The sequence below is a fragment of the Rhinichthys klamathensis genome, unplaced genomic scaffold, assembly GCF_029890125.1.
Source record: "Rhinichthys klamathensis goyatoka isolate OS25496 unplaced genomic scaffold, OSU_Roscu_1.1 h1tg000647l_1, whole genome shotgun sequence".
Classification (NCBI taxonomy): Eukaryota; Metazoa; Chordata; class Actinopteri; order Cypriniformes; family Leuciscidae; genus Rhinichthys; species Rhinichthys klamathensis.
The window spans coordinates 267575-285780 of NW_026607093.1; the positions used below are offsets into that span (position 1 = coordinate 267575).

Here is an 18206-nt window from a genome sequence, read left to right on the forward strand (position 1 = left end):
ACTCCAATGCGCCGATCCGATTGTTCTCTTTCAACAGTGATGACTCGACTTGGGAAACTTTGGTCTTCACCTCATTCACATCATCACACACGGCGTTAAGCTTTTCTCTCAATCCGGCAATATGAGAGGTGTTGACCGCAACCATCGACTCCAGCTTATCAGGAATGGCTTTTATAATAACTTGGAAATTTGTTGTCTAATGCATACAGTTGTGAGTTGGGAGATAGAGAAATACGAAGCAGACCTAGTTTTGTCCAAATCTGATTGGCAGCGCATGCAGGACAGTGTGAACGGAGTGAATCGTCACAGCAGAAGTGTCATAGCAGCGGCTGAACAGCGGGAGGCGCTGCACATGCGCTCTAAAGAGCTTGTCAAACCCAACACCATAGCTGTGAGTGACAGCATCGCACTGGAGTTACTGCATTTGTAGCTCTCTTATTGTGCGGGGCTCCGTACTTCTTATGCCGGGCGTACACCAAAGGATTTTCACAGTCCCAGACTAAAGACCGGCAGTCTTTAGGAATCTTACTGGAGTCTCGGCGCGCTCCCGTCGTCTCGATCGTTAATTGTGAGGTGATAATCTGCAGTCGGCGACCCTATTTATGCCAGTCTTTCTCTAGTCTTTCATATTAAACATGTTTGATATTATCGCAAGTCCTAGCGTAGTCATAGTGACGTAAAACAATCAACAACCAAAAAAATCGTTCTCAGAAAACCGGAAACAGGAAGCCATCAGTCACAACAAAGAAACACTTATATCCATAATTTCAACACAGCATTTAAAATTATACCCTTTCAAGACATTTAGTTCAAACTATTGTTCTCATCATATAATGATATAGATTCATAACCCCCGGTCATGTGAAAAAGTTAGGTCATCCCATTAAATAGTCAACTCTTTATTAACTCTTTCCCCGCCAGCATTTTTAAAAAAAAGTTGCCAGCCACCGCCAGGGTTTTTGACGATTTTCACTAAACTTTAATGGCCCGCAGAATATTTTCTTCTATGAATATTGTCAGGGTCTTGCTCTGGCAGCTTTGTCTGTGTTGTCTTTGTTTCATGTCTCTATGTTTGTGTTGTGCTTTAACATATGGTTTTGTTTGTGTTGGCCATGTGCTCCTCTGTTCCTGCCTCCTTGTTTCCCTGTACCACACCCTCTTGTCTAGTTGAGTCCTCTTTTGTCTGAGTGTTGTCACCTGTTCCTTGTCTGAGTGTGCTCACCTGTTCCTCTTGTTCTTAGCTCCCTTGTAGCCACATCGAGATGTGCCTTAATTAGCTCAAATTATGCATAGGGAATTTTAATAATTAATCATGAATATGATTAATATATTGCATATTACAGTTAAATTATCGAAATTGAAAATAGATCGATTGTATATATGAATGGTAAATCATAACGAATTATAATTCCTCATTCATATATCAATGGTCTCATTACAGATCGATTATATGAGACAACTTTAAGGGAATTAATTTAGTTTATCAAACAATCGGTTTGTCCAGCAAACAGCCGTAAGATTAACTTACCAACTTCTCAACAAAGTTATCCCTTTTTATAAACTCCAAGAAATCTCAATGTTCCGGCCGTGAACATTAATTTTTCTCGTGTTTATAAAATTTACGTTACTGATATAGTAACAACTTGTAAAGCTTTGTAGCTATGATATATTCATTTCATTGACTTGTAAATGAGCACTTCAGGATCAATCAAGAATATGGTTTTAATAATTGAAACTACGGATACAGAATTCTACATTTGAACACAGGATACATGTATGTACAGTTAAACAGTAAAACTAACGATACAGACGAGTAACAAACAGGAGTGAGAGAGAGAGAGATTGCGAGGGAGAAAGATGGGGAGGGAGAGAGAGAGAAAGAAGATGAGAGATCTTCTGGTTTGGCAAAATTCATCACAGACACAGAACCTCTGAGTTAGAACAAGACTCAACAGATCTTAAACCTTGAAAGAATGGTAAACGGTTACTTGCACAGGTAACGCTCTCTGGCGTGATGTGAAGAAAGCATGTGTCTGTGTCTCTGTCCTTGCGTCACGCGTTCACGTGGTCTTTCAGAGCGGGCAAAGCGCGTTAGTTTGAAGGAAGGCTTAAAGGTCTTTGGTTCTCCTGGTGTTGCTGAGGAAAACTGTGTCTTGCGTGTGTGTCCTTAGGAGCGGGTGCGTGCTTTCTCAGCCTTTCCGGGCGAGCGTGGTCACTGCAGATTCAAAGAGTCTCCTTCAGGTTGAAGTTGCCGATTACGTTCATTTCACTGAAACTAAACGTAAGAAAAGTCCGAAGACGAAAATAAAGAAAGATTAAAGAAAACGGAGAAAGCCCCCCCTAAGGGGGCCATGGATCCAGAAACCTCTCACAGGAAAAAGCTCTCGTGTTCTCCGAAAGAAACTTCTGTGTCTCTTATGGAGAGGAGGGTTCACGCCTCTGTTTGCGCGAACCACACATGACCGTCCGCGGATCTGAAGCGGACACAGTTCTCTTTGTCCTGTGGGGGATGCCCACTTCATGAGGAGATTGTATTTGAGCCGTTTGGCTCCTGAAGTATGAAATGTGTAAAATAATGCACCTTACTTCATCATGCTATCGGAATTCGGCTCCGTTAGATTGAGCGAATTACAGACATATCAGACACGTCACATGAAGATTATCGGAATATAGAGTTACATTCATATGCAGAATTACAAGCATCTTTAAAGTTTGCTTAACACACAATAAAATTGTCAGTACTTCCAGTATGGCATGTGACGACATCTAAGCACAAAAATGAATACATTTAAAACATGTAGAGGTACTTTTCTCTGAAAAGTTCCATGGCTGGTGTTTGTGTGTTGGAACATTCTTTTGATGAACTCTTAGACTTCAGAGCTATACACTAGCAAACCACACTTCTATTATAAAGCAAAGCTAATAAGATATGCATGCGTACAGGAAGGTTGGATACAATTTCTGTGTTATATACATTTATAGGACATTCTTATCCTAAGTTATGCACAAAGACGTCTGTGTTCGTGCATCTGTATGTGTGGCGTGCATCTGTCCATCCGTGGTGTGTCTGTGTGTGTGGAATGGGCAATTGTCTGTCAGCACTCAGGCAGCATTGTGAATTGACTTACTCATTGCACAATGCTCTGTTGTGAGGTGGTCAAACCAAGGAGACCCTAAGGGGTCGCATGGTCTTCGGCCGGACTCGTGATCTCATCTCGAGTCACATGTCCAGAGCTGACTCAACTCGTAAGCAAAGCATTCCGTTGTTCATTCATTAGAGAAAGATGCTGCATGTGCGAGTCAGAGTCAATGATTTAATCAATTCAAAACACTATCCCCTTTGTTTCACGAATGGAAGTTAAGGGGAACTTAACTAAATTAGAATCTAGTTAATTCACTCCCCATACCAGAGCTGGCTCGATTACCTATCTGATTATCACTACACCCTTTATATGTGTTCTCTTGCCCTCATGTGTTGCCAGTTCGTTAGATGTTGTTCTTCTGTATAGACGTTGTGCTACATTGTTTGTTTGACAGTCTAGTAATTTCTAGTCAGAGCTAACTTAAATCTCCTCGTCTAGTCTCGTTGTTTCTTGTGCTTTCTGTGTCTTTTGTCTTCCCTAGTTTGTCCTCCAAGCTGAGCTTCCCTGGCCGCTTATACCATCAGCCAAGCAGCAAGACAGTCTCTTGCGTGCCTTCTGTGTCTACCCTCCCTAGTGATGGCAAAATGAGGCTTCCTGAACCACTGAGACCTCGCAGCCCATTGCTTCACCCAAAGGTTCATTACTCGAAGCTTCATTCAGCATTGCTCACTAGTGACACCTAGCTACTGTGCAAAGAAATAGCAGGCAAATTAATTCATTCTGAACCAATGACCCACCCCCTCCCGCTCTGTTTTATTTATTTATCTTCTTCTCACTGTTAATTTCTCTGTAACCTTTCATTTGCAATAATAAAGAGATCTGTGCAGACATTTGTCCATTGCCTGGGTATGAAATAAAACGTGTATCTTTCTCTGTCTGCATTTACTTGTACAGAGACAACTGTCACACACACAGTTAATTAATTTATTCAAAAAAAAAAAATGGATAGTGACAGTATGAACAACAAAAGGGACTGTGTTGAGTGCAGTGCTTATGGTGGAGGGACTCGAGGGAGTGTAATAAAGTAAACTGCTGTAAACACCACAGTTTGGGGTGGATGAAGGAAGGATTGCAATAGATTTTTATTGAGAAAATGAATTTTTTGGAAGTGTGTTGGGGTTTAGACAATTCCTCTTCTTGGACAAAACCTCTCCAGCCTTGGAAAAATATCCTTTCACAAGGAACAGAGGATGCAGGGGAACATAAAATGTCAGTGCCAGCGGGTATAAATGAAGATACTGATGCTTCTGTTGAGCCCAGACAGGGGAGGATCTCCTCTTTCTTGCTGGCTCCATTACCAGGATAAAGGAAGATGTCATAAAAAGCAAACAAATCCAAAAGGGCAATCCAAATGAAAAAGCAGTCCAGATCCAAAAATCTAAGCTACCAAAAATACAAAGCAATCCAAATAATCTTATCTAATTAATATAACAAGACTATAATATAGCTTCTATAATTAATAATAACAATTATTATTAATAATAACTATTCTAACCTGATATAATGTAATAATATACAGCCCTAACACGTATATGACACAATAACAACAATGAGAGATCTCTGACTCTCTGACACTACAACTGCTTCTAGCTTCTACTACCCCTGACAACACCCACAAGGTGGCGCGAGTTTCGAACCCCTTTATCCGGAAGCGACACTCAGACCGAACCGATGACGTATCCACACAAACCGAGGCCTCGTTTGTCATCAGTCACGTGATTTTCACGTTAACAACACAAGCCTCGAATCGCGGCTTCATCTGGCACGCCCATTTTTTCTCGACACAAGCTCCGATGCCTCGGTTCAAATGTCACATCACTAACCCTCCCTCCTACTATCATCCTGGGTTGGATTCAGCGCTCTCTCAGCCTGCCTGTCTTTGTGCCTCATCCCTGCCTACTGTTTGGACTATTCACCTCCTCACCCACCACCATCTCTCGTCTTGTCTACTGTCTTTCAATAAAACCTGTTAACACATTTCTGCATTTGAGTCCTCCATCATAGACTCGTGACAAATATATGAAGATGCTATATATCAAAATAAAGATCTGAGCCTCTGCTTTTAAACAAAAAAACGATTTTATTTTATCTTCATTTGTTCTTTTTTTATTGCCACTTGAACAGAGGTAGGTTTTGTCATGGGCGTCGGAACCATTGTATATGGGTGGGACAAGACCCACCCACTTTTTAAGACCAATGATATTGGACCCACTCACTTTTACATTCAGTGCATATGTCTGTTCGCTTTCTAGAGCGCTGTCAGTGAAATCCATTACACTTGAGGAATGCCCTAATGAATTAAACTCCATTTCCGCTGAATCGCTACATTATATTTCTCAACGAGCCGCAACTCACGAAAATAACCGCCCGTTGTACCCGTCCAGTCAAATATTGCGCTGCAAACATCAATAACAGCTTTAAGTTGTCAATGCTGGCAAATGACCATGGTATCAGCAGCGGGATAATCCACGGATAGCTGTGCATTTAATGCACGACGTGGAGGCGAGTTTAGTTTACTTGTTTAATTAAAAGGCATCAGAATACATGAAATGGCATTAGTACATTTTTTCTGGGGGAGGACCCACCCACTTTTTTTTGCTTACTACGCCCATGGGTTTTGTCAAAAACACAACATTTTTGACAAAAAGCTGAGAAAAAGGCATTTTTATCAAACAAGTGCATTTTCAAGCAGAATACATTCAGATGTCGTTTCCTTCATATATAAAACCTTTCAAAATAAATTAAATTTATAAATAAATGTAAAATATATCAAATTTAGGCAGTGTAATTTGCTTTTGAGTGGTACACGGAGTAACATTTCCCAGGATGTAAGGGGACACCACAACTTTTGCAGTAGAACGAGGTCTCCTTCCGCAACCCCTTACGTACACAAACTCTGCATCCTCTGGTTGGGTGTTGCTTTTTGGGAGTGGGCAGGATTGGAACAAGTTCATGAACAGCAAAACTGACATTCAGCCGGTTGGTTGGGTCAGTGTTGTATGGTGCTCTTGGAGTGTTTTCAGTTGGGGGCTCAACACTTTCCTCCCCACCACCAGCATACTGTTGGCTGGTCCATGATTTTATAACACTCTGGATGAATGAGAGAAGAGTGTTACAATTACCCTGTGGGTTTTTCGCTTTGTAAATGACAAAAGCGTTGAACAAACTGATCTGAAACAGATACATGACAAATTTCTTCGTCCACTTGTGTGACTTCCTGATAAAAGGGTAGTACACAATGTTTTGGTCTGTTCACCTCTGTTTTTCCTAATTGTACCACGTACATGGGTTTTCATATCAAGTAGGCGCTTACACAGTCGTACAGAGTTGTATAAGTTGTCCATAAACAATCTGTAGCCGTGACCTACTAGGCGATCAAGAAGAGAGACAACCGTGTCTCCCAGGGCAGCGCTTTCCCCACAATAGGGCTTCATGTTAAAACAGTACCCTGTATCAGAATCGCACAAGATGTAGGATTTTACTCCATATTTGATGGGTTTATGGGGATTGTACACCCTGAAAGCTAGGCGCCCACGCCACAGAAACATCCCCTCATCAATGCAAATGTTTGACTTGGGCTGATACATTTCGCGGAATTTGGACACAAGGTGATCCAAGACAGGGCGGATTTTGTACAGTCTGTCAGTACAATTGTCTGGCCTTGTTGTATTATCATTGAAGTGAAGAAATCTCCATATGATTTCAAACCTGTTGCGAGGCATGACCTTGTTGAAGTAGGGGGTAGCTAACATGTCATCTGTACACCAATACATATCAAGTTCAGGCTTATGAATGATACCAGTGAGAAAAAGGAGCCCCATGAAAGTTTTCATTTCTGAAACTGTGACAGGCTTCCATGCATGATATCTAGCATGTTGTGAAGTGTCATCCATAGCCTGAATACACTGATCTGCATACAGGTTGGTCTGATCAACAATGTTCTGAATCAGTACATTAGAAATGAACAACTCAGTAAAGTCTACAGGTTGTTCTGACTCAAGAGCAGCAGCATCACCGATAGGCCCAGGATTCTCAGTGAAGGGAATGTTTTTTGGCTGCCAGTTAATTTCATGCCACTCAGGATCATCAGGTTCATCATCTTCAGCTGGATCAGGATGGTTCACAGTGGCCCTTGTTTGGTCACCAGCAGCACCGTGTTGATGTACTTGACGCATCAGGCCTCTGCCTCGCTGTGTTCTACCTGTAAATAATTATATGAGTAATTGGAATTACTTTCAATAAACAGACCTAGATACACACACACATATATAAATACATATTACAATGTGGTAAATGTGCACAAAGAGAGATACAATTTGGCCATTATACGCTCATATTTACAGACACAGCCACACATAAATGCATGCACACTCACACACAAATATTATAGTGTTTATATATATATATATATATATTTTATCCCATAAAGATATAACACTTTCTCAGATATTTTGTTTTCTTACCTCTATGCGTTCTGCCTCTGCCTCGCTGTGTTCTACCTGTGAATAATGATATAAATAATTGGAATTACTTTCAATAAACAGACCTAGATACACACACATATATATATATAAACATATATTACAATGTGTTAAATGTGCACAAAGAGAGAAACAATTGGGCCATTACACGCTCATATTTACAGACACAGCCACACATAAATGCATGCACACTCACACACAAATATTATAGTGTTATATATATATATATATATATCCCATAAAGATATAACACTTTCTCAGATATTTTCTTATCTTGTCTTACCTCTATGCGTTCTGGCACCTTGGAACGACGAATTAGATCTTGACCTTGAATGCGTCCACTCACTGTCCGAAGTATCACAGTCTGTAATGTCACAGTCTGAATTGTCACTGTCCAATCTTCGACACACAGGTGAACTTTGTCTTCGTCCAAATCGACGGGTGAACGATCTATCTGCGGCACGTCCATGGCTAGAACTTTCTGTGACAACATGTGCATCTCTCTCACTGACTACTTCGTCCCGATCAGATTCAGAATGATCAAATAAAGAGTGATCGGACTCCGAGTCCATCAACACCTCCAGCACTTGATCAGCCGTATACCTCTGCATTTGTCTGTCTGATATTTTGAGCTACATTCTCACTACTCCACTTCTTCACGTTAGAGACGATCGCAGTCTGTTGCTTTGATCTTTGAGTTGTGTACTCTTTCAAAACATGCGCGTGGGTCTTCCTTACCGTATACCACCTAAAACACGGATACCCGGAAAATTCCGTGTTTGGCGGGGAAGCGTTTTTTTATAAAACCCGGAAAATTTCGTGTTTGGCGGGGAAAGAGTTAAGAAATGTTCACATAATGTCAAATTTGATTTTTTTTATTCCTGGAAAAGAAAGTGATTTATTGTAATTAAACAATATAAATTAACATATTTTTACTCATCAAACAAAAAATATGCATAAAAATGCCTATTTTAATGGAGGAAAAAATTAGGACCCCTAATAACTAGTGATACCCCCCTTTGTTGAAATTAATTCAGTGAGGTAAAATGGTGGAATGGCTGGTGTCAAAGTCCTTTGATATCTTTTAAAATCCTTTTCCACACTCATAAGCAGTGTGGGGGAAATATATGGGGGGTGTCCTAATTTATTCCTCCTCAAAAATTGCATTCTTTTAAAATTACAGTTCACAGAGAGTCTTAAAAAGGACTTTCTTATTTTTAAATAGTTTATATAAATCACTGGGTCCTTCAGTATTGTTATGTTATTACATGTCCGTATGTTGAAAAATAGACAGGCTTTCATGGTGTCCTATTTTTTCACATGACTGTATGGTTGCCTTTATATAATTTAATAATGATAATTTATTATTATTATTATTTAATGATAGCTAACTGTAGCTGCTTCTCCTCCATTTTTGTTAAATCACTGCTGAGCATGATGGGAGGAATTTGGTGGGAATAAAAAGCTAAAATAATCTTGTTGTAGTCTTGTAAATAGTGTCACTACAAGATTCAGTGTATGTAAAATCTTTAGTCTGAGACTAAAAACACTGAACCCAAAATCTTTAGATGTGAGCTGATAATCTTATAAAGTCTTTTCTAAATCTTTTCAAAGTATTTAGGTGTACAGAAAGCATTAGTCTCACTGACTGAGCAATAATACTTGCTTGAAAACCCCCAAATTTAGCCTAAAACTATATATGCGTAAACATCATACTTTTTAATGACCTAATCACTTTTAAGGAAGAAAATAGGCCTTTTTATGAGTCTTTATTAAGAAATAAGAATAATTTATTTAAATTATAAATTATTATTACTATGGTTATTAAAGACGTCTGTCTATAGAACCTGTCAGACACTTTTATTGTTTTTATATAGCCTTATTTAGACTTCTCGCTGTCTAATTTTCTTTTTGTGTCTGTAAATGGACTGCATTTATATAGCGCTTTCACAGACCCAATGGCCACCAAAGCGCTTTACAATTTGCCTCACATTCACCCATTCACTCACTCATTCATACACCGACGGACGACGGCAGCCATGCAAGGCGCCATCCAGCTCGTCGGGAGCAGCTGGGGTTAGGTGTCTTGCTCATGGACACCTCGACACTTGGTCAGGTGGAACCGAGGATTGAGCCACCAACCTTCCGGTTTGTAGACAACCAACATGAACCACTGAGCCACTGCCGCCCCGCCGTCTGTGCCCCTATTATAATACTAAGTTTGTTACAATTTGGTAATGTTAAATTGTAATTTGAATGTCATCTTGATGTGATATTTTAGTTTTTCTTCATTAAAAATAAATAAATAAAAGAATACCTTGGTCTCTGAGGGTTATAATATGAGACTTGATGTTTACAGTAACAAAGTACAACAAACTAATCTGATTTTGTCCTTACAGGGAAAACGATGGAAAAAAACTGGAGGCGAAATCCATTCGAGAGGCGATGAAAGAGGAGGAGAAGAAACGTATCTACTTGGAAGAAGCAAGATAACAGGCCCAGAAAAGAAAGGAGGCTATTGAAAAAACTAAAACCCAGCAGCACCACCAGACTGACAGAGTCAAAGGCCTCCATGTGTGTGTCTTACCTTATTAGACCACAAGTCAAGTCAAGTCACCTTTATTTATATAGCGCTTTTTACAATACAGATTGTATCAAAGCAGCTTCACAGTGATAACATGAAAATAATAATAAAAAATTGGATCATCGTCCACCTTAAGGCAGATCTATGATATTGTTGAATATTAAATGCAACTGTTTTTCTGTGGTGAAATGTTAGTAGAAACGATCCTCTTGTTGTTCTAGAGCGCTCTGAGGCTGGCGGAGGTCCTGAAGGAAAGAGAGGCTCAGATCGAGCTCAAGCGCATGAGGCAGAACGCCAGCAGAGCCGTGGACAGAGAGATCTTGGCCCGAATGGCTGACATCATGACTTTGCGTAAACATACACGCCACTTTCAATTCAAGTGGCGTGTTATCTATACGCATTTTGAGATATCCGCGTGTATGTCCACGCCGAAATCTTTTGCGTGTATGTGTACGCCGTTAAATGTCCGAGTGATTCCGCGTGTATGTGTACGCCGTTAAATGTCCGAGCGAAACGAAGCAAAATCTATATCTACATCTGTGGAGCGATATTTCTTTTCCTAGGATGGTAGGAGAAAACTCATAAATGGTATTAACCCCAGTGACGGGTAGGTTTAGGGACGGGGTTGGGGTAGGTCATATATTTATATATACATAATACAGTAATATAACGTTAAGTCAAAGGCGTTGATAAACACGCTGAAAAGCGATTATGCGTGTTGATAGCACGCCAAAAATGGAAATACGAATTGGCGTGTCATACATACGCCATTTCATGAGATCAGTCTGGCAGAGAAGAGCAGGCGGTCCAGCAGGAGCGACAGAAAGCACTGCAGAGAAAACGAGACCAACTGGCCATTTCTGAGTGCTTGAAACTACAGTAAGGAGAAATTAAAGTGCATTTATGCTTCAGTGCATACACAGCTAACACAAATATGCTCTAATGACTTTTTGATAACGTTCCAATTAAGATATAAATGTTATTTCTGAATGTACTTAGTTAGTTTAATGGAAAGTAGTGTTATGTTAACCCTCTGGGGATCAGAGTGTTTTTGGGGCCCTTGGGATGTTTTGACATGCACTGACATTTGTGCTTTTTTCAGTTATTTATAAACATGTTAATGGCAAAGGTTTAAATTCACTCTATATAGCACAGACGGGACTACCATGATAAGTGAGCAACATGTATGTACATGTTTGTATTTTTAAGAGAACAATGTTTATGCGAGGTTATTGAAAAAAATAAAAATGAAAGTTGCTGAAATAAGACCACAAAACACATATTGATTATTTCTTCACAAGACTTTTGAAAATTGTATCACATAGTCTAGAATATTTGCTCCAAAACTATGTGAGAATCATCCTGACTACTCATTCAGATAAGTCAATAAAGTATTTTACATTTTTAATGACGTGTTTTGTTTGAGAAAGCTTTATGCGTGGAGGCATGATCTCTCATTAATATGTATGGCATTTCACACCTGAGAAAGACAAAGACCCTCCCATAAAATGGCCCTATTAGGTGCTATCAGGCCATATCATTACAGGAGCCTTGCACAAAGAATGAGGAGATTTAAAAAAGAATGGCTTTTAGATTGTTTGGATTTATATAAGGAAAATACAGGGTGCATACGTCTGGACACTTCTATCACACACCCTTCACCATATAGACATGTTTTTTTTTCAGTTCAAAGTTAGAGTTGAAAACATCTTGAAAAGAAAATTGTCTTTTTCCATAAATGTCTTAGTTTGATCATACATATTTCAAAGTTGAGGATTCATTATTTTGATATAGCTTGAACAAACACTATAACATCTTAGTTGATTAGTTTATTGACAAAACATACTATATATTTAACATATGAGCAGAAACTCCTAACAAAAGCTTATTTGATGTCTATTTTAGAGTCTTTAACAGTAAGTATCTGTGCGTTCATTCATTCATTCATTCACACACACACACACACACACACACACACACACACACACACACACACACACACACACACACACACACACACAAACATGATTTACATTTAAACAGTATGCTATTTTTCCGTTTACAGACACTAACGTTATTCTATATCGCGATTAGAACAAAGCACTTGCATAAAACACTTACTTCTCAGCTGAATCTGTTGCTCCTCGAAGTGAAAATAAACCAGCACTTGTTCTGTGGTAAATTGTCCCAGGATTGTTCCTCATATAGCCGTGCAAGACGACAGTAGATTAATCTGACTAAAAAATAATGTGTGTTTTCAGAGTTTATGGGCGTTAACGCGTCTCAATGTGTTGCTTCACATATTTGCGTTTGAATAGCGCGTGCTCTCCGTGGGCGTGTCACAGAGATAATCAGCTGAGAGAACGGTAATGAGACGGGCTGACACGTCTCTCTTTTTATATAGATGACATAAACGGAGAATATTAATTTTAGTTTTGAATCGGATCATTTAAAAGTACAAACTCAAATGATTTAAAAGATATATTGCTTATGGCTGGGTGAATAGTATTTGCTGGGGTTTTTTTATGTTTAGAGACGTGCTCCAGAAAAAAAGTTCACGGTGACTGAGAGGCAGAACGCACACCCTGTTTATTTTCTTTATTTAACAAAAGCACAATATTTTATTTCGATTGTATGTGGGCACATAAAAAAGTAGACATTTAACAGATTATTTTCTCATATTTCTTAACTCTATAGGCCTATGAACAGAAATGATGGTAGTACTTTAAGTCTATTTTTCTGCTATGTGAAAAAACTAGCAAAACGCGCCGGCACGTTTCTGGTCCCCAGAGGGTTAATGTTGTTACTTTTTCTGTAAAAAAAAACACTCCACGAATTATAACAGAAGTATAAGAAGAAGTATATATATAATATAACAGAATATAAATATAACAGAAGTATAAGTTCTGTTTTGTGTTAATGATTTGAGAACATGATTAAAGACCAGATAACTTTGAACAAACATAATGTTACTAGAAGAACGTTTGTTCGTAACTTTGAGAGAACCGTATCTAAAGTTCTGAGAACATTCCCTGTTAGCTGGGAATCACCTTAATGTGTCAATGTGTCTGACGTTTCCTCCTTTATTAGGGTTAAGGAGCATGACATGAAGAAGGAGCAGGAGAGGAGAAGGGAGGCTGAAGAGATGAAGCAACTCCGAGATCTTCATCTGAGGGAACAGGCCATCAAAGAGCGCCAGAATCGAGAAGTGAAGAGAAAAAGAATGAATGCTTTTCGTGTAAGCCGGTTGTTGGACAACATTCACACTTGTAAGGACTGGGCGAGGGTGAATCTGAATAACTAAGTACATCCTGCTAAAGACCCAAAAAGCCTGGAATGTAAATTTACACACACACACACACACACACACACACACACACACACACACACACACACACACACACACACACACACACACACACACACACACACGCATCCCCCACAAGTGAAGCCCGCTCAGGACAGAGCGTGGTGTCCAGTTACGAGACATTTTTATGACTGACTTGGAATTTGATGCTCAAGAGAAAGAAACTTCTCTTTTTAAAAGACATTTAACCAGATATATTCAATGTGTTTTATATGTGTTTGTTGTCCGGGTTACATTGGAATAACTGTGACTTTATCATTATGCATTTTACATATAACTGTCAATCCCCAGAATTGTTGTGTCTCACTCTCTCTGGATTTAACTAAGAAGGAGAAATGAATTCTGCATTCATGGATATATTCTATTATATATCCCCTTGAGAATTGTATGAACAAATGTATCTAAGTTCCCTATTTCATGAGTTGCCTTTCTGTGGTTTGGTCTATGTTTCTCAACAACTCTAATGGGATAATGTTTCAAACTTTGCCAACTAAGGTTTAACCAAATCCATTTGTGGCAAGTTTGGTCTCGATAAACTCCAATCTTCGTTCCCCATTTGTTAATTGACATTACATTTTGCTAAACTTTGTGACACATTAGTATTATAAGAATTGTGAAGATTCTTCTCTTGAACACCCAATGAAACTAGAGATTTAAATGCCTGGTTATAACACAAAGGGTCATAAAATCTCCCTCCAAAGGGACAGCTCCTGATTGGACCCTCTTCCAAAAGAAGGCGGAAATGTCAGGTCTTCAAAAGGACAAACCGCAGGCTTAACTCCCTCTTCCTTCGCTTGTCCTCGTGTCATAATGTAACATCTCGCCACCAGGCGAGCTCTTCGCCTTTCTTTAATTTGTTTCTAGTTTAGTTTGTGTTTGTCAGTTTTAGATTAGTCTCAGTGTTTACTTCCACGAAGTGAAAGCAACACCGCGTGACAAATCTCTTCAGCAAATCCAACTACAAGCCTTTAAAAACGAGCGCGCCTCGCTATGAAGGAGAAACACGCGCACGTGACGCGACGGACCGAGAGATGCACACGCGCTTCTTCGCCAGCCATGCAAAGATGTAACGTTAACTCCGCGTGATTTCCCCGTAGAGATCTTTATTTCTTTTTTGTTAGTCAAAGTTTTGTTTTCCGTAGTTGACTCAGTTCACTTCCACGAAGTGAAACGAATTTAGCCGAACTATTTCCCTTTGGTAATGTTACCCCTAAGACTTTGAACCTCCGTTCAACACGCGCGCCAAGCAACCCACGTGACGCTTCCTTACACACAAAGGACTCAGCTCACGCGGCCAGACAGGGCCGTACAGGAATGCCTCGACACAGAGAGACCATAACATAACTTGTGCAAGTATAATCTCTTTATAGAGCTTCTAAGAAGCTTTAAGATTATGTTTTGTCTTGTAATCAGAGAGGGGAATGTCTTAGGAGGAATTCTGCTAATGTTCTCTCTCTCTCCCCCTCCCTCTCTCTCTCCCTCTTACTCGCTCACGCCTGTAAGTTATCCATTGTCCAAACTTTACGCATTTCTCGTTCATTGATGTCTTATTATCGTGTTTTGTTTGTTTATTATGTTTGTAAATACATACAGAGGGTACTCAACCAGAATAATACTTTTACCGCCGCAGAAGATTCGGGTGTGTATTTCCTGCCTTTTACCGCTAAGAGGCGCTACAATCACAGACTGTGAAAAGTGTCAGTTTATTCTCTCTATTGCGTAATCGCCTTGCGTAATCGCCGCAGTGCCGCGCAGCCATTGAAAGCTCGTAAGTAACTGATGAATTCAAGTGAAACATTGTATAAACGAATTCATTATCACACTACTGAAATTAAATTGAATAAATAGTGAAAACATTTCAACATAAAACATTGCAACAGAAACATATTAGGCTATACCTGAGGCTTTGGAATACAAAATTTAATAGCATTCAGACGGTAGGTCTAGCTCAGTGGTTAACGCAACAACATGAACCTCACGGAGCTTTAAGCGATCCGAGATCGAATCTCACTATAGCGTATGCTGTTGGCCGACTTCGTTTATTTGTTACCGTTCTTAATGCTTACACATGGATAATTGTTTATTAGTGAGTTCATTAACTGTTTATTTATTTAAAGTCAAGCGTTTTGTTTAATATTATTAATGGCACATTACAACATGAATTTGCTACATTCCAGTAGAGCCGCTGCATGACAAAACTGATGAGGGAAGATTAGCTGATCGCGTCAGAAAATGAAAATAATGAAGCTCGTCTTTAATCTGCTAAATTATTGTTTTGTCAATCAGTCATGAAATTAAGATAACACTGATAGGCTACCCGGCCATAGCAACGGAAGAACTTTTTTAAAACATTGAACAAATCAGAAAAGACTGATTTTGTTGACTTGGCTACACAAAATAACAAAATAATACTAAATAGTATTGCTTTCAATATAAAAACAAATGAAAATGTAAAACACTAAAAGTTTGAAACCCCATAAGTGTCGGAACAATTTATTCATTTAAACAGGGTTGCATTGAGTTTAGAGTTTATTTCCTTTGCGATGCAAAATAAGAAACACAGCATCTTATTCTTGCAACATTTTAAATCTGTATTGCCAAAGAAATTGCAGCTAAATTAAACAATTAAAACAGTACAAAACGATAATAGTCCTAAGCGACATAAATTAAGAACATGCGTTTTTCTTTGCCTCTCTCTCGCGCTGGATCTCTTTTTGGCAAGTTAATTTTGTCTCCCTCCCTCCAAAAAAACTGTAACAAATTATTTAGCCTTTGTTACTTCAATGACACAGCATGCCTTGTTGAATTCACCTTACAATAAAACGAGGTTGATCGCGAATTAAAGAGCTCTGTATCTGTTGTGGCATGAACGCGTTTCGTCAACAGTTCATGTTTTGATGATGCCAGATTGTTGACAATCATTCATACACACTGCAAACATTCTAAAACTCTACAAAACCAGTTGAAACAACTAGATTGAACACTTTAATTTAAATTTTGTGTGAAAAAACTTTAAATACAAAAAAATTAACTACAATTATAGGCCTATTTATAATTAATTAAAATATAGGGCATTGGACACATCGAGAGATGTATCCTTAAAAGAATTGTGCCTTTGCCTGCTCATCGGGCTGGCTATCCGACATCTCCATATGAAAGACGAACATTAACACCTTTTGTCCATGCGCACGATAAAGCCACTGTCCCTCCAAACCCCCACAGGCTCTCTGAGTCTGAGACTGACTTAAAGAGAAGTCGCAATTCACACTTAAACCGCTATTGAGGCATTAGGCTATTAAAGTGTTGATAATGAAGGAATTAAATAATGTAAGCTACATGTAGTGATATTTCTGTCATGAAACTTATTACTAAATATATCATTTCAATAATTTGTTCAATTTCAATACGTTTTTCTTTTTCTTTTTTATTCAAATAAATCTCGAACCACAGTGGTCCTGCTGTTAAACTAAATAACATTTATAGAATAATTATGAACTTAACAGAAACATTTCGACAAATAAATTATTTGATCTGTTTTTACATTTTATTTCAGGGCGATTTAGCCTATTAATTAGAGCGAGATTTTCCCCCTTGCCTTGTCCTTTCCTCATTGGGAAGCGCTCACATAGCATGTTTAAGTAGATCCTCTGTACCTCTCAGTTTCAGATGGATTACATAATCAGATAACATTTAGACATTTAAATGCTTTAGATAGCCTATAGCCGATTTCTTATCGTGACTGAGCTGAGGCAAGTGGCTTTCGGTTCATTTTTGTGACGCGCAGTTCCCGGAGACAGAGACGAGAGACGGAGACGACAGCTAAAATTTAGTTGTTAGCCTAATATGAATAAAAGTTTACAGTTTTGAACGATGTAGGCAAAAAAATACGGAGTAGCCTATTAACTTATTTTAGCTGTTATGAGAAAAATAAATCCAAGTGAAAGCACCGCCGCGTTTGTCGAACTGAAACGCTGGTTTTGATTTTATTGTTTGTCGTTTAAACGTGCCTGTTGCATATCTTTATTTTATATATTGTAATTTGTATATGGTCTATTGGTGAAGTAGCCTATTAGCATTGATTACTGTGGAGGAAGGGGGTGGGGGATTCAAATAATTCAGCAGAAGCAGGGATGTTTAGACCAGAAGGAGATCCCCCCCAAATCGCTTAAAACCATGTTTTAAAAACTCCATGTAGGGAATCCAAAAATATATATATAGTAGGCTATATATATTTATTTTTTTACAGAACTGCTTTTGAAATGACGACTGGTATTATTATATAGATGTAAAGTCATTCTGGTGGATACTATATGTTCCAATGTAAAATGGAAATGCATGGAATTTTATTTGATAAATAGCCTATAAGCAAAAACTATAGGCTATGGTGTAACAGAGTTTTAGAACTAGACAAATCTCTCTGCATTACTAATAGGATATAAAATGCATTAATAGGCTAATATAAAATTTACAAAAGTCCAAGATTGTTCGAGATTTGAACCCGTGTCATCTTAATGATCAAACCGCAAGTTCTACCACTCGGCCATGAATTTACTCACTGAAAAGCCCAAACGTTTGTTTCTCCAGTGTGTGTTCGCTCACACGAGCGAGAAAACGTTTGATCGTTAGCCTAT

The 18206-nt window shown here is 38.8% G+C and overlaps 1 pseudogene; it reads left to right on the forward strand.

Moving 5' to 3' along the window:
* Window positions 1-199: 199 nt before the first annotated feature.
* The window catches only part of LOC130076418 (cilia- and flagella- associated protein 210-like), a 37732-nt pseudogene continuing 19725 nt past the window's right edge, over window positions 200-18206 (forward strand).